The following is a 25,650-nucleotide window of genomic DNA, read 5'->3' as shown; positions in this document are numbered from 1 at the left end:
CACACCACCAGCAGAAAACATTAAAAAGTGAAATTCAGCAGCCGATATTGACAATAAAATGTTGTTCTCGCAATATTTGGATATGAATTCAAACCATAACCAAGCATGCATCACTATAGCGCTTGTCTTGACCTGTCACATCACGCCCTGACTTATTTGGAGTTTTTTGCTGTTTTCCTGTGTGTAGTGTTTTAGTTCTTGTCTTGCGCTACTATTTTGTTGTTGATTGTCATGTCATGTACGGATGTACTTTGTGGACGCCGTCTGCTGCTCCACACGCTGTAAGTCTTTGCTGTCGTCCAGCATTCTGTTTTTGTTTACTTTGCAGCCAGTTCAGTTTTAGCTTTGTTTTGCATAGCCATCCCTAAGCTTCAATGGCTTTTCTTAGCGGCACTTGCCTTTTGTTTATTTTTGGTTTAAGCATTAGACACCTTTTTACCTGCACGCTGCCTCCCGCTGTCGTCTGCATATTGTGATCACGGCAAACCATGTTCCCGACATCTACAAAGCAATTAGCTACCTGCTGCCACCTACTGATATGGAAGAGTATTACGCGGTTACTCTGCCGAGCTCTAGACAGCACCGACACTCAACAACGGCACATTTGCGGATTATAATTTCCGGTTTGCAAAAAAATATTTTTAACCCAATTGGGTGAAATTACATAATCTCCGACGGCACACCAGACTGTATCTCACGGTACACTAGTGTGCCGCGGCACAGTGGTTGAAAAACACTGATGTAGACCACAAGGAAGTCTTTTACATTTAGAAAAAAATCATAACATGACTCCTTTAATGTGTCCTATAATCCGGTGCGCCTCTTGTATGAAAATAGACCCGCTCATCGGCAGTGCGCCTTATAATCCGGTGCGCCCTATGGTCCAGAAAATACGGTACATGCTCTTAGGGGTACTTTTCTGCTATGTGCTATTCTACCTTGCACATCTCTCTGCATTCTGGGCTCATGCCAACAATGCCAAACCTCAACTTAAAATATATTTTATTACTTTTACTAAGACTAAATCAAGGAAATATGTTCCATAATGTAGGCAGTAAGCCTTATTCCATACACAATATTGATACTGTTGATATTATTCATTTTTGTTTTGTTTTTGGATTGTTTTGTGTCATGTTTGTGTTGTTTCCTCAATCGGTCTGTTAATTGCTATTCTGAATGTTGCTGGTTTTGGAATTGGAATTGTATTATTGTGTTGAACTGATTAATAGTAATAATTAAAAAAAAATATATATATAATTTTGGTCCAGATGCAGGTAAAAGTGCGGTTCGAGGAATTTGTCCATTTTCCCAGTGGGGACCAGACCGAAGTCATTTTGTTTCATAGACCTGTTCAGGAAGGTTCTGCATTGGCTGTGTTTCACCCAGTGCTAATAAATAGTGTTAATAATAATAATAATGACGCATTCGACAACTGAATTTTAAACTTTGGCCAATCAACTCTCTCCCGTTTCTTGTGTTCGCCCAGCTGTGTCCTTTTCACTCTGCTCCTTCGCTCAAGTGTCAACCAATTAGCTTCACCTCCTCCTTGTTAGTCAGTCTCAAGTTTAATAGCCTTTTTTGTTGTCGTTGTCCTCTTACTGCCTTTGCGATAGGGCTGGGCATTGTGGAAAAACATTTTTTTTTTCATATACATCCATCCATGTATTTTCTACCGCTTGTCCCTTTTTTTTTGTTTTCAGTACAGGTCAAAAGTTTGGACACACCTTCTCATTCATTGCGTTTTCTTTATTTTCATGACTATTTACATTGTAGATTGTCCCTGAAGGCATCAAAACTATGAATGAACACATGTGGAGTTATATTATGTTTTATATTTAAGTTTCTTCAAAATAGCAACTCTTTGCTCTGAGTACTGCTTTGCACACTCTTGGCATTCTCTCCATGAGCTTCAAGAGGTTCAAGGCTGTTGGAAAACCATTTCAGGTGACGACCTCTTGGTTATTTTCCCCTTTGTTCCAGAGGACACTATGTCCACAGTTTCCAAAAACAATTTGAAATGTGGACTCGTCAGAACACTCTTCCACTTCACATCAGTCAATCTTAGATGAGCTCGGGCGCAGCGAACCTGGCGGCATTTCTGGGTGTTGTTGATAAATGGCTTTCGCTTTGCATAGTAGAGTTTTAACTTGCACTTACAGATGTAGCGACCAACTGTTCTTGAGCCTGTGTGGTGATATCCTTTACGCACTAACAAAGTTTTCCAGTTCGAACGTTAAATATCTTGTCTTTGCAGTCTGTTCAATTGAATATAAGTCGAAAAGGATTTGCAAATCATTGTATTCTGTTTTTATTTACGGTTTACACAGCGTGCCAACTTCACTGGTTTTGGCGCAAAGTGTAAAAGCCAGCATCTGTGATGGTATGGGGGTGTATTAGTGCCCAAGACATGGGTAACTTACACATCTGCGAAGGCGCCATTAATGCTGAAAGGTACATACTGGTTTTGGAGCAACATATGTTGCCATCCAAGCAGCGTTTTCATGGACGCCCCTGCTTATTTCAGCAAGACAATGCCAAGCCACGTGTTACATCAACGTGGCTTCATAGTAAAAGAGTGCGGGTACTAGACTGGCCTGCCTGTAGTCCAGACCTGTCTCCCGTTGAAAATGTGTGGTGCATTATGAAGCCTAAAATAGCACAACAGAGACCCCCGGACTGTTGAACAATTTAAGCTGTACTTCAAGCAAGAATGGGAAAGAATTCCACCTGAGAAGCTTAAAAAATGTGTCTCCTCAGTTCCCAAACGTTTACTGAGTGTTGTTAAAAGGAAAGGCCATGTAACACAGTGGTGAACATGCCCTTTCCCAACTACTTTGGCACGTGTTGCAGCCATGAAATTCTAAAGTTAATTATTATTTGCAAAAAAAAATAAAGTTTATGAGTTTGAACATCAAATATCTTGTCTTTGTAGTGCATTCAATTGAATATGGGTTGAAAAGGATTTGCAAATCATTGTATTCTGTTTATATTTACATCCAGCACAATTACCCAACTCATATGTTTGTATTTGACACAGTATATCCCGCCTCTTACGGCGTTTCGTACGTATTTAACACATGCATGCACGTGTTGTTAGCTGATGTGAATAGCTAGCGTTAGCTGTCATTGGATGTATATTCTATCATAACACGACTGCAAATTGTTTGTTGCTTCTCTTGGACAGATTTTGTATGTGTGCATGCGCTCGATGTGCGTATGTGTTGATGAGACTTGGTGAATGACCGCAGTCAACACCAATAATTTTATTCGGGCCTGCAAAAAAATGTATTACCGTATTTTCCGGACCATAGGGCGCACCGGATTAAAAGGCGCACTGCCGATGAGTGGGTCTATTCAGGTCTATTTGCACACAAAAGGTGCACCAGATTATAAGGCGCATTAAAGGAGTCATATTATGATTTTTTTCTAAATGTAAAAGACTTCCTTGTGGTCTACATAACATGTAATGGTGGTTCTTTGGTCAAAATGTTGCATAGATGATGTTTTACGGATCATCTTCAAGACGCTTTCTGACAGTCGTTTTCAGATGCCCCATTTTGTGGGCGGTCTTATTTACGTGGCTCACCTTCGACAGCGTCTTCTCCCCGTCATCTTTGTTGTAGCGGTGTAGCGTGCAAGGACGGGAGTGGAAGAAGTGTCAAAAGATGGAGCTAACTGTTTTAATGACATTCACACTTCAATCAATAACGGAGCAGCATCTCCTCATCCGGAAACAACACCGGAAACGTGTCCCGGAACTCTCTAATAACTAAAGTTCCTTGGGTGAATAATGTAAACTCACTACACCGGTATGTTTTAGTGCTTTCATGGCGAGTTTACTGACAGATATAAGTAAGAACTTTACTCTACTTTATATTAGAAATGGCAACAGTGGAGGATGAATGTCACATAACAAGAAGATGGAGAAAAAGAAGAAGCTTATCGACTACGGTGTCAGCCCGGACTACAAAGGACTTATGCAGATCCCAAATACAGATCAGCAGGTACCAGAAGGTAAGAAAGGTTGTTTTTGCATAATATTGTGAAACAAAAGGCCAGATAATACGTCTTACCTTAAAAACACACCATAATAATATTCCTATGTTGAAGCACAGTACAATCCATCAAGCGGTGTGGCTTCATAGCTTACCAAAGTCCTACTAAAACATTTTGATATATTTTTGAGCGCCAGAGTACCCGGAGGGAACCCACACAGTCACGGGGAGAACATGCAAACTCCACATATATATATATATATATATATATATATATATATATATATATATATATATATATATATATATATATATATATATATATATATATATATATATATATATAAATAAATAAATACTTGAATTTCAGTGTTCATTTATTTACACATATACATACACATAAAAGTCTGATCTACAAAATGTGCAGGCAGCATACCCCTTCCCCTTCGAGCTGTCCTGGATGAACTGAAATTATTTTTTCCAATCATTTTGGAACTTGCAAGCGTACTTCTTCTTCTTACTTGTCGTCGCCATGTCTCTTCTTCGTTATTCTGCTTTGTCTCTGTTATGTTTTTGGACATTACTACTTGCCGTAGTTTTGAAGCAATGCATGATGGGAATCCAGATGTTGTGTGTCAGTGTATTAACGTGTCGGCTGGAATAAACACACGCTGAGAAATAGCTCCGTGCCTGCCTACTTTATGGGTTATACATAAACCTATGGATAACGGAGACATATATAATGGTCTCCTTTTCAGGTGAGAGAGGACGCTAAAGGCAGTGCCTTTAAGGTACGCCTCCAATATTGTTGTCCGGGTGGAAATCGGGAGAAATTCGTGACAATGGTTGCCCCGGGAGATTTTCGGGAGGGGCACTGAAATTCTGGAGTCTCCCGGGAAAATCGGGCAAGTATGGGTGTAGCGTGCAAGGACGGGAGTGGAAGAAAAGTCAAAAGATGGAGCTAACTGTTTTAATGACATTCAGACTTTACTTCAATCAATAACGGAGCAGCATCTCCTCATTAGTGAAACAACAACAAGGCCGGAAATGTGTCCCGTGAAAAACCGTCCGACCGGAACTCTCTAATAACTAAAGTTCCTTGGGTGAATAATGTAAACTCACTACACCGGTATGTTTTAGCGCTTTCATGGCGAGTTTACTGACAGATATAAGTAAGAACTTTACACTACTTTATATTAGAAATGGCAACAGCGGAGGATGAATGTCCAATAACAAGAAGATAGAGGAAAAAGAAGAAGCTTATGACTACGGTGTCGGCACGCACATTTTCAGGACTTATGCAGATCCCAAATACAGATCAGCAGGTACCAGAAGGTAAGAAAAGTTGCTTTTGCATAATATTGCGAAACAAAACAACAGATAATATATCTTACCTTATACACACACACCATAATAATACTCCTATGTTTAATACGCCGACAATCCATCAAGCGGTGTGGCTTCATAGCTTACCAAAGTCGTACTAAAACAATTTGATAGATTTTTGAGTGCCGTGTGTAATGTTCTATATTTTCATGGAACATATAAAATCTTGGTGTTGTTTACTTGAGTCAAATCTCATATGTGTGACTGCCATCTACTGGTCACACTTATCATTTCACCATGTACCAAATAAAATAGCTTCGAGGTCGGTAAGCACAACCAAAATGATGCCGTACATTAGGCGCACCGGGTTATAAGGCGCACTGTCGAGTTTTGAAAAAAATGAAAGCATTTTAAGTGCGCCTTGTAGTCGGAAAAATACGGTACCTGCTTCATTATCTTTCATCCCATTCGTATTTTGTTCAGGAGTCCGAATTAGGCTGGTATTTTACATTTCCTTAGCTACCTCCTTTCTTCTACCATCAATTCACTTCAAAATGTTCTGTTCTTTTATTTTGTGTAGCATAGAAACAGTCTCCTATTCATGACAATTGTTGCTACGTTTTTGTTTTTTTATGGTATTTGCTTCCGGGTTATATCCTGCACGTTGAGACTATGAAGGGTCCTCTCCGGCACACAACCTCCAGAGATTTGGTTTCCAATCGCATAATCCAGGTGTGTTAGTCCGACTTTTCAAAAACCAAACCCAATCGTATTAAGGTGTTTCCATGGGCTGTAGGAGGATTATTTAGAAGCAAACTATTTGAGAAATCAGACTGCTGACATATGCAGTAACATATTGTGTCATTTATACACCTATTATTTTGTCAACATTATAAAGGACAAGCTGTAAAAATGGATTATCAATCCACTTGTTCATTTACTGTTAATATCTGCTTACTTTCTCTTTTAACATGTTCTATCTACACTTCTGTTCAAATGTAATAATCACTAATTCTTCTCTTGTTTGGATACTTTACATTAGTTCTGGATGATACCACACATTTGGGTATCAATCCGATACCAAGTAGTTACAGGATCATACATTGGTCATATTCAAAGTCCTGAGTTTATAAACATAATATGAATTTTTTTTAAACGAAAGATGTTAAATATAATATCGTCGTAATCACAGTAGTATAATCGACGAGATACGCTATTGTACTTGGTATCATTACAGTGGATGTTAGGTGTAGATCCACCCATGGCGTTTGTTTACATTGTGACGCCGGTAAGATACGCTGTGTAGTGAAGCATGTTTAGCTATTCCTCGTCCTGCAGGGATGATACTTGTAAGAAACTTACTTTATTTTTCGCCATGGAGGCGAGGATTAGTGATTTAGAAGTAGCTAAAACACTGCAAACTGCGGATGGATGTTAGCCGCTAGCTAGCTAGCCATGTCTTAAAGCACTTCTTCGGTGTTACAGTGTTTTAACTTCATCTTTATCTTTAGTTTTTATGTCAAAATACGTCCGTTCTCCCTTTTCTGTCTACACACTGTGTCTGCTAGTAAGTACTCCGTGATTGTGCGCTGCCGAACATGCTCCTCTGCTTGTAAAACCAGCAATGTCATGACGCGACGACGATGGGGGCTTTTCAGAGGCGGTATCGTACCGAATATGATTCATTAGTATCGCGGTACTAAACTATTACCGGTATATTGTACAACCCGAATTTTTATTACGTTTATTTATTTCATTTTCTCAATTTAGCAAGAACACGGAATTTGCCTCTTTGCAGTTTTGAGTTCTTTTCCGTTTATGTTGTTCATTAAAATTAATCAAGTGCATGATTTGTTTGCGAGCTTGTTTTTATGTGTGCATGGTGTGGCTGTCATGGGTGCGGACAGATGGCATTTGGTTGTTGCAGCATTGTCATCCTGTCGGCCATTGTCGCTTCCAGAAAGCAATTAAAAAGGAAACAATGTCCTCTACATGAGTGTCATGTAATCCTCTGCTCTCTTTGGCAATGTGGAGTCAAGTCAAGCAACGTAAGGCAAACATTTGCACAAGCCTTTTTAAAAAAAAACAACAACAAAAAAAACTCCCTTTAAGCCATGAACGGATGTTGACTACTCGTGTTCATTCATTTGCATTTAGATGCAGCCGTGCAAGGTGTGTGAAAACATTTCATTCAGTGAATTCTAGCTATATATATTTTTATTTATTTTATTATTTATATATATATATATATATATATACATACATATATAAAAGAAATACTATACTATATATATATATATATATATATATGTCTTAATAAGGTTATCCAAAAAATAGTGCTCGATACCGTAGTAGAGCGCAATATATGTATGTGTGGGAAAAAAATCACAAGACTATTTCATCTCTCGTGGAGTAGTCGATGTTGAATTTTTCCATTTCTGATCGTCGTACAGTGCTCAACAAATGTCAATTTGGAGCGGAGTATATGTCTTAATAAGGTTATCCAAAAAATAGTGCTCGATACCGTAGTAGAGCGCAATATATGTATGTGTGGGAAAAAAATCACAAGACTATTTCATCTCGAGAGATGAAATAGTCTTGTGATTTTTTTCCCACACATACATATATATATATATATATATATATATATATATATATATATATATATATAAGAAATACTTGACTTTCAGTGAATTCTAGCTATATGTATTTTTATTTATTCTATTATTTATATATATATATATATATATATATATACATATATATATATATATATATATATATATATATACTTTTGGTTTCTTCTGTGTCGTGTTTGTGTCTCCTCTCAATTGCTCTGTTTATTGCTGTTCTGAGTGTTGCTGGGTCGGGTTTGGTTTTGGAATTGGATTGCATTGTTATGGTATTGCTGTGTATTGTTTTGTTGGATTGATTAATTAAAAAAATTAATTAAAAAAAAAAGAAAAATAAATAAATAAAATAAAAATCAATTTTTTAAAAATGAGAATCGATTCTGAATCGCACAACGTGAGAATCGCAATTCAAATCAATTGTTTCCCACACCCCTAATATATATATATATATATATATATATAATAAATATTTGAATTCAGTATTCCTTTATTTACACATATACACACACACATAACATTCCTCTACTCATTGTTGTATTTGAAAGTGCAATGCTTTGCAGCCAGTGGCACAGCCATTGAAGGAGCATGGGTATGGGCAGCATCTGTGACAATTATTTTGCAGGAAAGGAGTGAGTTTAGGGTTGAATTGTCCATCCTCGTTCTATTCTCTGTCACTATCTTTCTAACCATGCTCAACACGCTCTCTGATGACTTGCAAGCGTACTTCTTCTTCTTACTCGTCGTCGCCATGACTGTCTCTTCTTCAACCAACCCAAAAAACCTTCCTCCCCCATTTACACTCATTCACACAAAAGGGTTGTTTCTTTCTGTTATTAATATTCTGGTTCCTACATTATATATCAATATACAGATAAAAGCCAGTATATTAGAATATTTTGAAAAACTTGATTTATTTCAGTAATTGCATTCAAAAGGTGTAACTTGTACATTATATTTATTCATTGCACACAGACTGATGCATTCAAATGTTTATTTTACCGACACCAGCAGATGACATGGCACCCCAAACCATCACCCAACCATGCAAATTTTGCATTTCCTTTGGAAATCGAGGTCCCAGAGTCTGGAGGAAGACAGGAGAGGCACAGGATCCATGTTGCCTGAAGTCTAGTGTAAAGTTTCCACCATCAGTGATGGTTTGGGGTGCCATGTCATCTGCTGGTGTTGGTCCACTCTGTTTCCTGAGATCCAGGGTCAACGCAGCCGTCTACCAGCAAGTTTTAGAGCACTTCATGCTTCCTGCTGCTGACCTGCTCTATGGAGATGGAGATTTCAAGTTCCAACAGGACTTGGCGCCTGCACACAGCGCAAAATCTACCCGTGCCTGGTTTACGGACCATGGTATTTCTGTTCTAAATTGGCCCGCCAACTCCCCTGACCTTAGCCCCATAGAAAATCTGTGGGGTATTGTGAAAAGGAAGATGCAGAATGCCAGACCCAAAAACGCAGAAGAGTTGAAGGCCACTATCAGAGCAACCTGGGCTCTCATAACACCTGAGCAGTGCCAGAAACTCATCGACTCCATGCCACGCCGCATTAACGCAGTAATTGAGGCAAAAGGAGCTCCAACCAAGTATTGAGTATTGTACATGCTCATATTTTTCATTTTCATACTTTTCAGTTGGCCAACATTTCTAAAAATCCCTTTTTTGTATTAGCCTTAAGTAATATTCTAATTTTGTGACACACGGAATTTTGGATTTTCATTTGTTGCCACTTCAAATCATCAAAATTAAATGAAATAAACATTTGAATGCATCAGTCTGTGTGCAATGAATAAATATAATGTACAAGTTACACCTTTTGAATGCAATTACTGAAATAAATCAAGTTTTTCAAAATATTCTAATTTACTGGCTTTTACCTGTATATCAATACAGTATGCAAGGGATACAGTCCGTAAGCACACATGATTGTGCGTGCTGCTGGTCCACTAATAGTACTAACCTTTAACAGTTAATTTTACTCATTTTCATTAATTACTAGTTTCTATGTAACTGTTTTTATATTGTTTTACTTTCTTTTTTTATACAAGAAAATGTTTTTAATTTATTTATCTTATTTTATTAATTCTTTTTTAAACAGACCTTATTTTCACCATACCTGGTTGTCCAAAATATGGAGATATATATGGTGTATCGTGACATGGCCTAAAAATATCGAGATATTAATAAAAGGCCATATTGCCCAGCCCTATTGGACAGGACAAAAAAAATAAAAAAATAAAAAAGGAATACTATTTGGACTCATTGTTGGATGACGTGCTTAAAAGGTTGATGAGGTCCAAGTGAAGGCAGCCTAATATGATTTCCCTGCTCGCTAATTATAGCATGAATAATTTGTGGTGGCTCGTGTGGGTGGGAAAGATTTTAAAAAATGGGAATATAAAAAAAAAAAGAAAAAAAATCAGTCTTTGAAACAGAGGCGGTGCACTGAGGCGACAAGGTGACTGAGTTCCAGCAGGCTAAAAGGGGCCATAAAAGATGGGCTCTTCACTTGGCGCCGGGTGATAATAAGACAAGATAATGCATAGCTTTCAGATGAAACCTTTATGAGAGTGAATCTACCGCCGCCCTTGGTGTCAACTGCATTGCGTGTGTTGCTATAATGCAAATGACCTGCATCAGACACACTTTTAGTTGCACTCTAAATACCGCAAACAGTGTTTTGCCTGGCAATTTATCTTCATGCTGCAATGAGTGACAGTATTTCCTTAGAGTTTTTTTTTTCCGCACACATCTTGAAACAAATAACTAGGGATGTCCGATAATATCAGGCTGCCGATATTATCGGTCGATAAATGCTTTAAAATGTAGTATCGGAAATTATCGGTATCGGTTTCATAATTATCGGTATCTGTTTCTAAAAGTAAAAAACGTTTTTAAAACGCCGCTGTGTACACGGACGTAGGGAGAGAGTGCCAATAAACCTTAAAGGCATTTCCTTTGCGTGCGTACCATCCGAGTCACATAATATCTACCAGCTGTTCTCGTCACTAATTAATGCAAAGCATACTTGGGCAACAGCCATACAGGTCACACTGAGGGTGGCCGTATAAACAACTTTAACACTGTTACAAATAAGCGTTCCCATAGGACAGGGGTCGGCAACCTTTACCACTCAAAGAGCCATTTTGACCCGTTTCACAAATTAAAGAAAACAATGGGAGCCACAAAACTCTTTTAAAATTTAAAATGAAATAACACTGCATACAAAGTTTGTTTTTTTTTTGCTTTGTGCTATGTATAAACCAGACACGCGGCCCGCACCTTAAAGGCCGAAGATTTCCCCATTAATTTGAGCGAGGATGAAAGATTCGTGGATGAGGAAAGTGAGAGTGAAGGACTAGAGGGCAGTGAGAGCGATTCAGATAGGGAAGATGCTGTGAGAGGCGGGTGGGACCTGATATTCAGCTGGGAATGACTAAAACAGTAAATAAACAGTATTAGCCACAACACAACCAGGCTTATATTTAATATGCCACAAATTAATCCCGCATAACAAACACCTCCCCCCTCCCGTCCATATAACCCGCCAATACAACTCAAACACTTGCACAACACACTCAATCCCACAGCCCAAAGTACTGTTCACCTCCCCAAAGTTCATACAGCACATATATTACACTGTGAACCAGGGGCGTCGCTAGGGATTTTGGGCCCCATCAAAAGAATCTTTACAGGGCCCCCAACACAGTGTCATTATTTTTTCTGTATTATAATTTCATCATCATTAGGGGCCTCTCTGGGCCCCCCTCCATCATGGGCCCCTAGAATCCGTCTCCTTTACCCCCCCCTTTTCGGCGCCCCTGCTGTGAACCCACACCAAACAAGAATGACAAACACATTTCGGGAGAACATCCGCACCGTAACACAACATAAACACAACAGAACAAATACCCAGAAGCCCTTGCAGTACTAACTCTTCCGGGACGCTACAATATACACCCCCCCCCCCCCCCCCCAACCCCACCCACCTCAACCTCTCATAGTCTCTCTCAGGGAGAGCATGTCCCAAATTCCAAGCTGCTGTTTGGATTAGAGATGTCCGATAATATCGGCCTGCCGATATAACAGATTTGCACCTTCTTTCTCTCGTATTACCACTCGCACCACAGCAAACGTTACCCAAGCCGCTACCACTCTGCTCCGCGAGGGCGTATACCGTATTTTTCGGACTATAAGTCGCAGTTTTTTTCATAGTGCGACTTATATGTTTTTTCCCTTCTTTATTATGCATTTTCAACAGGTGCGACTTATACTCCGAAAAATACGGTCACGTATGTGACGTATGTAAGAAGGTGCACTTGTTTTATGTCTCTGTGAGAAGGAGAGACAAGAAAGAGTGAGAAAAGCCTGTAGTGTAATGCCCGCAGCTAAAAGCAACTGCGTGAGAAGGTATACTCCAATATTACAATATAGTCATTTTCTATATTGCACAGAGACAAACACGCAATATATCGATATATCGCCCCAGCCCTAGTTGTATGGAATGATTTTACTTTTTAATGTGATAAATCTGGTCTCATTTAGTCTTAGACAGTTCTAGCTTTGCCCAAACTCCTTTAAAATGTCAATTCCTTGGCTCCCCAGGTAGGTGAAGCTCTGTACATGTCGTGCTGTTGTCTTCTTCACTCGCAAGTTGGGCGAGTGTTCTTCTTTTACTGACATGACCTTTGGTTTTTCTTTCAGTGCTGATCCTGAGGCCGACCTTAGCTGCCGCGTCTGACAGGCTGTCGGTCATCTCCTGGAGAGCCTGGGCTGTGTCTCCAAGACGGGCCAAGTCTTCAGCGAAATCCAGGTCAGTGATTCTGGTTTCATTCCAGTTCGTTCCAAAGCTTGGTTTGGTTTGGTTTGCGCATCACAAAGTCTGTGGTGAGAAGGAAGGGCAGGGGCAATTGTATTAGTCCCTGATGTTGGAGTACTCCTGTGTGACTGGCGCCAGATGTACAAACTCTTAAAGATATTGGTGATTTTTTTAGTGGGATTCCATAGATGTTTGCTACGCTCCATACTGAGTGTCTTTGTACACTGGGGTTGTACGCTATACCGGTACTTGCTATACTAATGAATAAAAAAACGTTACTATACTCTGTTTGAAAAGTATCGGTTCTCTCTTAGTCGTCCTCAGACGAGCCTCCATCGGGGTCTCCAATCATTCCGGTTCTCCATAGAGAACCGTAGAGCTTTCAGCTCCCGCATCTTTCTTCAGGATGTCCACGTACGTTTTTTTTTGTTTTGTTTTGTTTTTTCTATAGTTTATTTTGAACATGAACACACTTACATCATAATACATCACACAATTTCATATCATTTCATTTTACATCATGCCCGAAAAGGAGTAGGAAGAAGCAAAGCTTATTTAATCCTACCCCTTTCCCACTTCAAAGCGTTTACAAATATATAGAATCATTTACTGACCTTTTTATATAATAAAATAACATCGTTAGCGCAGGACGTCCTCGCAATCAATGCCCGTGCGTTGGTTCCCATAGGGCAGGGGTCGGCAACCCGCGGCTCTAGAGCCGCATGCGGCTCTTTAGCGTCGCCCTAGTGGCTCTCTGGAGCTTTTTCAGAAATGTATGAACAATGGAAAAAGATGAGGGGAAAACAATCTATTTTTTGTTTTAATATAGTTTCTGTAGGAGGACAAACATGACACAAACCTCCCTAATTGTTATAAAGCACACTGTTTATATTAAACATGCTTCACTGATTCGAGTATTTGGCGAGTCCCGTTTTGTCCTACTAATTTTGGCGGTCCTTGAACTCACCATAGTTTGTTTACATGTATAACTTTCTAGGACGTGTTTTATGCCACTTCTTTTTCTGTCTCATTTTGTCCACTAAACTTTTAAGGTTGTGCATGAAAGGTGAGTTTTGTTGATGTTATTGACTTGTGTGGAGTGATAATCAGACATATTTGGTCACTGCATGACTGCAAGCTAATCGATGCTAACATGCTATTTAGGCTAGCTATATGTACATATTGCATTATAATGCCTCATTTGTAGCTATATTTGAACTCATTTAGTTTCCTTTAAGTCCTCTTAATTCAATTTATATCTCATGACACACTATCTGTATGTAATATGGCTTTTAATTTTTTGCGGCTCCAGACAGATTTTTTTTTGTATTTTTGGTCCAATATGGCTCTTTCAACATTTTGAGTTGCCGACCCCTGCCCTAGGACAGGGGTCGGCAACCTTTACCACTCAAAGAGCCATTTTGACCCGTTTCACAAATTAAAGAAAACAATGGGAGCCACAAAACTCTTTTAAAGGGTAACATTATCACCAGACCTATGTAAGCGTCAATATATACCTTGATGTTGCAGAAAAAAGACCATATATTTTTTAACAGATTTCCGAACTCTAAATGGGTGAATTTTGGCGAATTAAACGCCTTTCTAATATTCGCTCTCGGAGCGATGACGTCACATCGGGAAGCATACCGCCATTTTCTCGAACACCGAGTCAAATCAGCTCTGTTATTTCCCGTTTTTTTCGACTGTTTTCCGTACCTTGGAGACATCATGCCTCGTCGGTGTGTTGTCGGAGGGTGTAACAACACGAACAGGGACGGATTCAAGTTGCACCAGTGGCCCAAAGATGCGAAAGTGGCAAGAAATTGGACGTTTGTTCCGCACACTTTACCGACGAAAGCTATGCTACGACAGAGATGGCAAGAATGTGTGGATATCCTGCGACACTCAAAGCAGATGCATTTCCAACGATAAAGTCAAAGAAATCTGCCGCCAGACCCCCATTGAATCTGCCGGAGTGTGTGAGCAATTCAGGGACAAAGGACCTCGGTAGCACGGCAAACAATGGCGGCAGTTTGTTCCCGCAGATGAGCGAGCTAAACCCCCTGGATGTCTTGGCTCACATCGTCCCTTATGCCACTGAAGATGATCAAGAGAAGAATATCGACCCTAGCTTCCCTGGCCTGCTGACATGAGGGTATGTCTACAGAATATATTAATTGATGAAAATTGGGCTGTCTGCACTCTCAAAGTGCATGTTGTTGCCAAATGTATTCCATATGCTATAAACCTAGTTCATAGTTGTTAGTTTCCTTTAATGCCAAACAAACACATACCAATCGTTGGTTAGAAGGCGATCGCCAAATTCGTCCTCGCTTTCTCCCGTGTCGCTGGCTGTCGTGTCGTTTTCGTCGGTTTCGCTTGCATACGGTTCAAACCGATATGGCTCAATAGCTTCAGTTTCTTCTTCAATTTCGTTTTCGCTACCTGCCTCCACACTACAACCATCCATTTCAATACTTGCGTAATCTGTTGAATCGCTTAAGCCGCTGAAATCTGAGTCTGAATCCGAGCTAATGTCGCTATAGCTTGCTGTTCTTTCCGCCATGTTTGTTTGTGTTGGCTTCACTGTGTGACGTCACAGGAAAATGGACGGGTGTTTATAACGATGGTTAAAATCAGGCACTTTGAAGCTTTTTTTAGGGATATTGCGTGATGGGTAAAATTTTGAAAAAAACTATAATATAATAAGCCACTGGGAACTGATTTTTAATGGCTTTAACCCTTCTGAAATTGTGATAATGTTCCCCTTTAAAATGTAAAATGAAATATCACTGCATACAAAGTTTTTTGTTTTTTTTGCTTTGTGCTATGTATAAACTAGGGGTCTCAGACACGCAGCCCGCACCTTAAAGGCCTACTGAAATGCGATTTTCTTATTTAAACGGAGATAGCAGGTCCATTCTATGTGTCATACTTGATCATTTCGCGATATTGCCATATTTTTGCTGAAAGGATTTAGTAGAGAACATCGACGATAAAGTTTGCAACTTTTGGTCGCTGATAAAAAAGCCTTGCCTGTACCGGAAGTAGCAGACGAGTAGCGTGACGTCACAGGTTGTGGAGCTCCTCACATCTGCACATTGTTTACAATCATGGCCACCAGCAGCGAGAGCGATTCGGACCGAGAAAGCGACGATTTCCCCATTAATTTGAGCGAAGATGAAAGATTCGTGGATGAGGAAAGTGAGAGTGAAGGACTAGAGGGCAGTGGGAGCGATTCAGATAGGGAAGATGCTGTGAGAGGCGGGTGGGACCTGATATTCAGCTGGGAATGACTAAAACAGTAAATAAACACAAGACATATATATATACTCTATTAGCCACAACACAACCAGGCTTATATTTAATATGCCACAAATTAATCCCGCATAACAAACACCTCCCCCTCCCGTCCATATAACCCGCCAATACAACTCAAACACCTGCACAACACACTCAATCCCACAGCCCAAAGTACCGTTCACCTCCCCAAAATTCATATAGCACATATATTTCCCCAAAGTTACGTACGTGACATGCACATAGCGGCACGCACGTACGGGCAAGCGATCAAATGTTTGGAAGCCGGAGCTGCATGCGTACTCACGGTACCGCGTCTGCGTATCCAACTCAAAGTCCTCCTGGTAAGAGTCTCTGTTGTCCCAGTTCTCCACAGGCCAATGGTAAAGCTTGACTGTCATCTTTCGGGAATGTAAACAATGAAACACCGGCTGTGTTATAGTCAGGGGGTGCATTCTACGGCGGGGGTGCGTTATCCGGCACAACACCGCTTACCACCTACAGCTTTCTTAGTTGCTGTCTCCATTGTTCATTGAACAAATTGCAAAAGATTCACCAACACAGATGTCCAGAATACTGTGGAATTTTGCGATGAAAACAGACGACTTGATAGCTGGCCACCATGCTGTCCCAAAATGTCCTCTACAATCCGTGACGTCACGCGCTGACGTCATCATACTGAGACGTTTTCAGAAGGATATTTCGTGCGAAATTTAAAATTGCACTTTAGTAAGCTAACCTGGCCGTATTGGCATGTGTTGCAATGTTAAGATTTCATCATTGATATATAAACTATCGGACTGCGTGGTCGGTAGTAGTGGGTTTCAGTAGGCCTTTAATATGAAAATGTTATGTTAGTGCCGCCCGCGAGTTTTATATGAATGGCGCTTGACAGCGTCATACTTGCCAACACTACCGATTTTCCCGGGAGACTTCCGAATTTCAGGGCAACTATTCTCTCGAATGTTTGCCGATTTTCACCCAAACAACAATAAGGGCGTGCTGTAATGGCACTGCCTTTAGCGCCCTCTACAACCTGTATATACAGCATGCAAGCCCAGTTACATGTTGTATGCGGCTTCTGCAGACACACTTGAGTGACTGCAAGGCATACTTGGTCAACAGCCATACAGGTCACACTGAGGGTGGCGATATAAACAACTTTAACACTCTTACTAATATGCGCCACACTGTGAACCCACACCAAACAAGAATGACAATCACATTTTGGGAGAACATCGGCATCGTAACACAACATAAACACAACAGAACAAATACCCAGAATCCCATGCATCCTTAACTCTTCCGGGCTACATTATACACCCCCGGTACCACCAAACCCTGCAACCCCAACCATGCCCCCCCACACATCAACCCCTCCCCCCTCCGTGCGTCGGTTGGGGGGGGCGGGGTTTGGTGGTAGCGGGGGTGTATAATGTAGCCCGGAAGAGTTAGGGATGCATGGGATTCTGGGTATTTGTTCTGTTGTGTTTATGTTGTGTTACAGTGCCGATGTTCTCCCGAAATGTGTTTGTCATTCTTGTTTGGTGTGGGTTCATGTGTGGCGCATATTTGTAACAGTGTTAAAGTTGTTTATATCGCCACCCTCAGTGTGACCTGTATGGCTGTTGACCAAGTATGCCTTGCTGTCGCTGACGTGTGTGAGCAGAGGCCGCATACAACATGTGACTGTGCCGGCACGCTGTTTGTATGGTGTAAAAGCGGACGCTAAAGTCAGGGCCATCACGGCACGCCCTCAATATTGTTGTCCGGTTGAAAATCGGAGAATGTTTGCCCCGGGAGATTTCTGGGAGAGGCACTGAAATCCGGAAGTCTCCCGGAAAAATCGGGAGACTTGCCATAGGACCAGCCTGCTGGCCGGGAGCTCCCGATGTCTGTGGCAGTGACCGGCCAGCCTCATCCTCCTAGCTGTTACCTTCTTCCTGAGCCTCGGCAGTTGCCCGTACATGTCCTTGTTGGTGATGTGGATGTTCTGGTCCACATTCAGAAAAGGGTTCCTTCTTTTTTTTTTAACGGGCATGATGGTGCGCCGTCGTCACGTCGTGGCATTGCTGGTTTTACGAGCAGAGGAGCATGTTCGGCAGCGCACAATCACAGAGTACTTAGAAGCAGACACAGTGTGTAGACAAAAAAGGGAGAATGGACACATTTTGGCTTAAAAACTAATGATAAAGGTGAAGTTATAACACTGAAACACCCTCAGGAAGAGGTGCTTTAGCGGCCATCCGAAGTCTGCAGTGTTTTAGCTACTTCTAAATCACTAATCCTTGCCTCCATGGCGACAAATAAAGTATGTTTCTTACAAGTATCATTATCACTGCAGGACGAGGAGGATACAATAGCTCACCGGCGTCACTGCTAACAAAATATAGCGCACCTGAATGTAAACAAATGCCATGGGTGGATCTACACATGACATCCACCTTAATGATACCAAGTACTATAGCGCAGTGTTTTTCAACCTTGTTTGAGCCAAAGCACATTTTTTGCGTTGAAAAAATGCGGAGGCACACCACCAGCAGAAATCATTAACTCAGTTGACAGTTAAAAGTCGTTGTCGCAATTGTTGGATATGACTTCAAAGCCTAACCAAGCATGCATGACTATAGCTCTTGTCTCAAAGTAGGTGTACTGTCACCACCTGTCACATCACCCCCTGACTTATTTTGACTTTTTTGCTGTTTTCCTGTGTGTAGTGTTTTAGTTCTTGTCTTGCGCTCCTATTTTGGTGGCTTTTTCTCTTTTTTTGGTATTTTCCTGTAGCAGTTTCATGTCTTTCTTTAAACAATATTTCCCGCATCTATTTGGTTTTAGCAATCAAGAATATTTCAGTTGTGTTTATCCTTCTTCGTGGGGACATTTTAGATTGTCATGTCATGTTCGGATGTACATTGTGGACGCCGTCTTTGCTCCACAGTAAGTCTTTGCTGTCCTCCAGCATTCTGTTTTTGTTGACTTTGTAGCCAGTGCAGTTTTAGTTTTGTTCTGCATAGCCTTCCCTAAGCTTCAATGCCTTTTCTTAAGGGCACTCACCTTTTGTATATTTTTAGTTTAAGCATTAGACACCTTTTTACATGCATTTACAAAGCAATTAGCTACCGGCTGCCACCTACTGATATGGAAGAGTATTACACGGTTACTCTGCCGAGCTCTAGACAGCACCGACACTCAACAACAACACATCATTTGCAGACTATAATTACTGGTTTGCAAAAAATATGTGAAATTAGATCATCTCCCACGGCACACCAGACTGTATCTCACGGCACAGTGGTTGAAAAACACTGTTATAGCGTATCTAGTCGATACTGCTATGATAACATAGATATTTTTTATCGTCACAAAATCTTTCCTTTTTTCAACCCAACGTTTTAACCCTCTTCCTTTCTCATTCTGGTTTTGAGACCAATCAACGGCGAAGTTTTGAAAACAATTAAGGTATGTTAATATTTACAAAATATTTCTGTGTAAATAACTTGCATATCCGCAGCTTATATTCTGGTGTGGCTAATAAATGAAAAAAATTGTTTTTCTTTAGTGGGTGAATCTTGTATACCGGTGTGCTTTACAGTGTGGAAAATACAGTAATCATATGTATAATACAATCCTGGGCTATTATTTTGACACGGGGGGCAAATTTAGAGAAATGTGTCTGGGGGCCGCTATATCTGATTTTTAGGAACACTAATACAAAACCTCACAATAATGTCTGATTGAATGCTAAAAACGTTATGACAGACCGCCTTAAAAAACAGAATGGAATTTTTTATTTTTTTTACTGAAAGAGACACCCAGAATGTACATGAAAATAAAGAATGTGGGATTTACAATATTAACTATGAACGGTAAAACATACATCTGATACATCACTAAGCTTTAGAACTTTGTTGTAAAAATCTCCTTCCGTGTCTGGCTGGCCGCTCTAGAAACACTCTGTGGAAACGCTACCCACCCACACTGCTTGGTGCCTTGTCTGATCTGCTGTGACTTAGATTACCATAGTAACTAATTTGATTACCATAGTAACTAATTAGATTACCATAGTAACTAGTATATCATGGAGAAGCGCAGATTCCAACCATTGAAATATGTTGTATTAGGGCTGCAACTAATAACTAATTTGATAATCGATTAATCTGTCGATTGTTACTTTGATTAATCGATTATTAATCGGATAAAAGAGACAAACTACATTTCTATCCTTTCCAGTATTTTATTGGGGGAAAAAACACCATACTTATTTTGATTATTGTTTCTCAGCTGTTTGTAAATGTTGCAGTTTATAAAAAAAAATTAAAAAAAAAAAGTAGCCTCTGCGCATGCGCATATCGTAGATCCAACCAAATCGATGACTAAATTAATCGCCAACTATTTTTATAATCGATTTTAATCGATTTAATCGATTAGTTGTTGCAGCCCTAGTTTGTATAGTTGAAGACTTACGGTCATTTCAAAACATCACTGCACATCATAATGGCAGCTACACTTTCCATCTTAAAGATCTAAATACAATTATTTGGGAAATGTGGCTGGCCAGATTGAAAAGATTAACGGGCCACATGTGGCCCCCAGGCCTTAATTTGTCCAGATCTGGTATAATATCATGGCCGTTAACTACCTAACGCCTAATCAGATAAAGCATGAAAAGATCTTTAATTTGAAACCTAACTCAATTTTCTAATTTCAGTATTATAGTTTCATAATAGAATAGAAAGTACTTTATTGATCCCTGGGGGAAATTCAGCACCACAGTTCGCTCACAATAGACAATAAACACTTAAGTATTTTTTACATGTGAATAATATAAATACAGTCTATTATACAGCATTATTCACATGTGAATAACATAAATACAGTCTACTATACAGCATTATTCACATGTAAATAACATAAATACAGTCTATTATACAGCATTATTCACATGTGAATAATATAAATACAGTCTTATTATACAGCATTATTCACATGTGAATAATATAAATACAGTCTATTATACAGCATTATTCACATGTGAATAACAAAAATATAGTCTATAATACATTATTTACATGTGAATAATATAAATACAGTCTATTATACAGCATTATTCACATGTGAATAACATAAATACAGTCTATTATACAGCATTATTCACATGTGAAAAACAAAAATACAGTCTATTATACATCATTATTTACATGTGAATGCTATAAATACAGTCTATTATACAGCATTATTCACATGTGAATAATATAAATACAGTCTATTATACAGCATTATTCACATGTGAATGATATAAATACAGTCTATTATACAGCATTATTCACATGTGAATAACATAAATACAGTCTATTACACAGCATTATTCACATGTGAATGCTATAAATACAGTCTATTATACAGCATTATTCACATGTGAATAATATAAATACAGTCAATTATACAGCATTATTCACATGTGAATAATATAAATACAGTCTATAAGATAGCTTTATTCAAATGTGAAAAACATAAATACAGTCTATTATACAGCATTATTCACATGTGAATAACAAAAATACAGTCTATTATACAGCATTATTCACATGTGAATGCTATAAATACAGTCTATTATACAGCATTATTCACATGTGAATAATATAAATACAGTCTATTATACAGCATTATTCACATGTGAATGCTATAAATACAGTCTATTATACAGCATTATTTACATGTGAATAATATAAATACAGTCTATTATACAGCATTATTCACATGTGAATAACATAAATACAGTCTATTATACAGCATTATTCACATGTGAATGATATAAATAGTCTATTGTACAGTATTATTCACATGTGAATAACATTAATACAGTCTATTATACAGCATTATTCACATGTGAATAACATAAATACAGTCTATTATACAGCATTATTCACATGTGAATAATATAAATACAGTCTATTATACAGCATTATTCACATGTGAATAATATAAATACAGTCTATTATACAGCATTATTCACATGTGAATAACATAAATACAGTCTAATATACAAATACAGTCTATTATACAGCATTATTCACATGTGAATAACATAAATGCAGTCTATTATACAGCATAATCCACATGTGAATGATATAAATACAGTCTATTATACAGCATTATTCACATGTGAATAATATAAATACAGTCTATTATACAGCATTATTCACATGTGAATAACATAAATACAGTCTATTATACAGCATTATTCACATGGGAATAATATTAGTATAGTCTATTATACAGCATTATTTACATGTGAATAATATAAATACAGTCTATTATACAGCATTATTCACATTTGAATAACATAAATACAGTCTATTATACAGCATTATTCACATGTGAATGATATAGTCTATTATACAGTATTATTCACATATGAATAATATAAATACAGTCTATTATACAGCATTATTCACATGTGAATAACATAAATACAGTCTATTATACAGCATTATTCACATGTGAATAATATAAATACAGTCTATTATACAGCATTATTCACATGTGAATAATATAAATACAGTCTATTATACAGCATTGTTCACATGTGAATAACATAAATACAGTCTATTATACAGCATTATTCACATGTGAATAACATAAATACAGTCTATTATACAGCATTATTCACATGTGAATAACATAAATACAGTCTATTATACAGCATTATTCACATGTGAATAATATAAATACAGTCTATTATACAGCATTATTCACATGTGAATAACATAAATACAGTCTATTGTACAGCATTATTCACATGTGAATAACATAAATACAGTCTATTGTACAGCATTATTCACATGTGAATGATATAAATACAGTCTATTATACAGCATCATTCCCATGTGAATAATATAAATACACTCTATTATACAGCATTATTCACATGTGAATGATATAAATACAGTCTATTATACAGCATTATTCACATGTGAATAATATAAATAGTCTATTATACAGCATTATTCACATGTGAATAATATAAATAGTCTATTATACAGCATTATTCACATGTGAATAACATAAATACAGTCTATTATACAGCATTATTCACATGTGAATAATATAAATGCAGTCTATTATACAGCATTATTCACATGTGAATAACATAAATACAGTCTATTATACAGCATTATTGACACGTGAATAACACAAATACAGTCTATTATACAAATAGTCTATTATACAGCATTATTCACATGTGAATACTATAAAAACAGTGTATTATACAGCATTGTTCACATGTGAATAACATAAATACAGTCTATTATACAGTATTATTCACATGTGAATAATATATACAGTATATTATACAGCATTATTCACTTGTGAATAATATAGTCTGTTATACAGCATTATTCACATGTGAATAATATAAATACAGTCTATTATACAGCATTATTCACATGTGAATAACATAAATACAGTCTATTGTATCTATATATATATATATATATATATATATATATATATATATATATATATATATATATATATATATATATATATAAATATATATATATATATACATACGTTATATAGATATATCTATATAACAATAGTTTAATGTTTTACAGTTGACTTAAAAGCTGAAAAATGAGTATTATTAATTCCAACTCCATGACATTTCCAACACCTGTAGAGTACAGCATATGGAAAAATATATTTTTTTTAATTCTTAATTGACGTTAAATATTTACCATAAATAATGTAGCACGGTTATGTACCATAATTAGCTGCTAGCCGCTTGTCAGCCGGGGGACTGTAAAATATACATGTCAGCCAGAGGGAATGGCTGATCACAGACTTTTTCACAAAAACCGTCCGATACTGAACGGTGGCCGATCCCAGGTTTTTTTGTATATATATTTAACATAATGAGATTCCTGGGCTCGGGGTCTTTCTGTGCGGAGTTTGCATGTTCTCCCTGTGACTGAGTGGGTTCCCTCCGGGTACTCCGGCTTCCTCCCACCTCCAAAGTCATGCACCTGGGGATAGGTTGATTGGCAACACTAAATTGGCCCTAGTCTGTGAATGTGAGTGTGAATGTTGTCTATCTGTGTTGGCCTTGCAATGAGGTGGCGACTTCCGCCCTAGTGCATCTGGGATAGGCTTCAGCACCCAACGCGACCCCGAGAGGGACAAGCGGTACAAAATGGATGGATGATGTGTCCTATAGATTAAAAAGTACACACACACACGTTGATCTTTCAATAAGCTGCGAGAGTCCTCTCCACCTTTGCTGTCGTCCCTATGGGTGTTGTTGACACGGTTGCTGACACAGCGCAATTTGTTCCCTTTCTGTCGTTTTTCATTTCGCTATCCATCAGATCGCTCCGGCCGTGTTTTTCCTCGCCGCCAACGTGTAATTGCCTCGCGAGGTGGTTTTTTTTGTGTTTTTTTTTTTCCTCCATCCCTGACAGTGGTGCAACATGCAGCAGAGATGAATAGAAGGTCTCTGTGAAAGTGTTGCAGTGTGGCGTTCAATGGCTCCGTAGTTCAAAGCGATGATGGAGTCAACAAGCTGAGGGTTTCTAGTTGGAGCAAATTGGTGGGCACTGTTGTATGCTGGGAATAAAGTAGAAAAAAACGTGACTTTAATGTTTGTTCAACAACTTTACAAGCACTGTTTTAACCAAACCTCTCATGGTGAGTTCAGTTCGAAACAGCATTTTGCAGAAGGGGCTTTTAATCCGGTGGATCTTTGACTGGTATTTTTTGCAATAGTTCTTTGCAAGCACAGCAGATTGCTCCTGATTATACTGCATTATCTTCCTTGTTCATGGTCTATATATTTTGTCAGAGTTACACTTTTTCAGAAGAAAATAGTCTCAAGACGTTACATTTTAAAACAGCAGAGCACTTATGTTATATAGAGTACCTTTGACTAGGGTTTTTTGGGGTAGATCTTTGAAAAAAACGGCAACGCATTCCTGTTATATTGCAAAACACAAAACCAGTGAAATTGGCACGTTGTGTAAATGGTAAATAAAAAGAGAATACAATGATTTGCAAATCCTTTTCAACTTATATTCAATTGAATAGACTACAAAGACAAGATATTTAACGTTCAAACTGGAAAACTTTATATTTTGCAAATATCAGCTCATTTGGAATTTGATTCCTGCAACATGTTTCAAAAAAGCTGGCACAAGTGGCAAAAAAGACTGAGAAAGTTGAGGAATGCTCATCAAACACTTATTTGGAACATCCCACGGGTGAACAGGCTAATTGGGAACAGGTGGGTGCCATGATTGGGTATAAAAGCATCTTCCATGAAATGCTCAGTCATTCACAAACAAGGATAGGGCCAAAGTCACCATTTTGTGAAAAAATGCGTGAGCAAATTGTCCAACAGTTTAAGAACAACATTTCTTAACGAGCTATTGCAAGGAATTTAGTGATTTCACCATCTATGGTCCGTATTATCATCAAAAGGTTCAGAGAATCTGGAGAATTCACTGCACGTAAGCGGCTAAGCCCGTCACCTTCGATCCCTCAGGCGGTACTGCATCAAAAAGCGACGT

General features: G+C 38.5%; 1 protein-coding gene across 1 annotated transcript in view; it reads left to right on the top strand.

Moving 5' to 3' along the window:
* LOC133609852 (cyclic nucleotide-gated channel beta-3-like) overlaps positions 1-25,650 on the top strand; it is a 282,901-nt gene that overhangs the window by 89,741 nt on the left and 167,510 nt on the right. The window contains exon 2 of the mRNA XM_061965864.1: positions 12,667-12,775. The gene's annotated coding sequence lies outside the window, so the exon portion shown is untranslated. The remainder of the gene's footprint in view (positions 1-12,666; positions 12,776-25,650) is intronic.

This window comes from Nerophis lumbriciformis, linkage group LG07 (assembly GCF_033978685.3).
Source record: "Nerophis lumbriciformis linkage group LG07, RoL_Nlum_v2.1, whole genome shotgun sequence".
Classification (NCBI taxonomy): Eukaryota; Metazoa; Chordata; class Actinopteri; order Syngnathiformes; family Syngnathidae; genus Nerophis; species Nerophis lumbriciformis.
The sequence above is the reverse complement of the archived record's forward strand: the minus strand, read 5'-3'. Positions and strand labels throughout refer to the sequence as shown.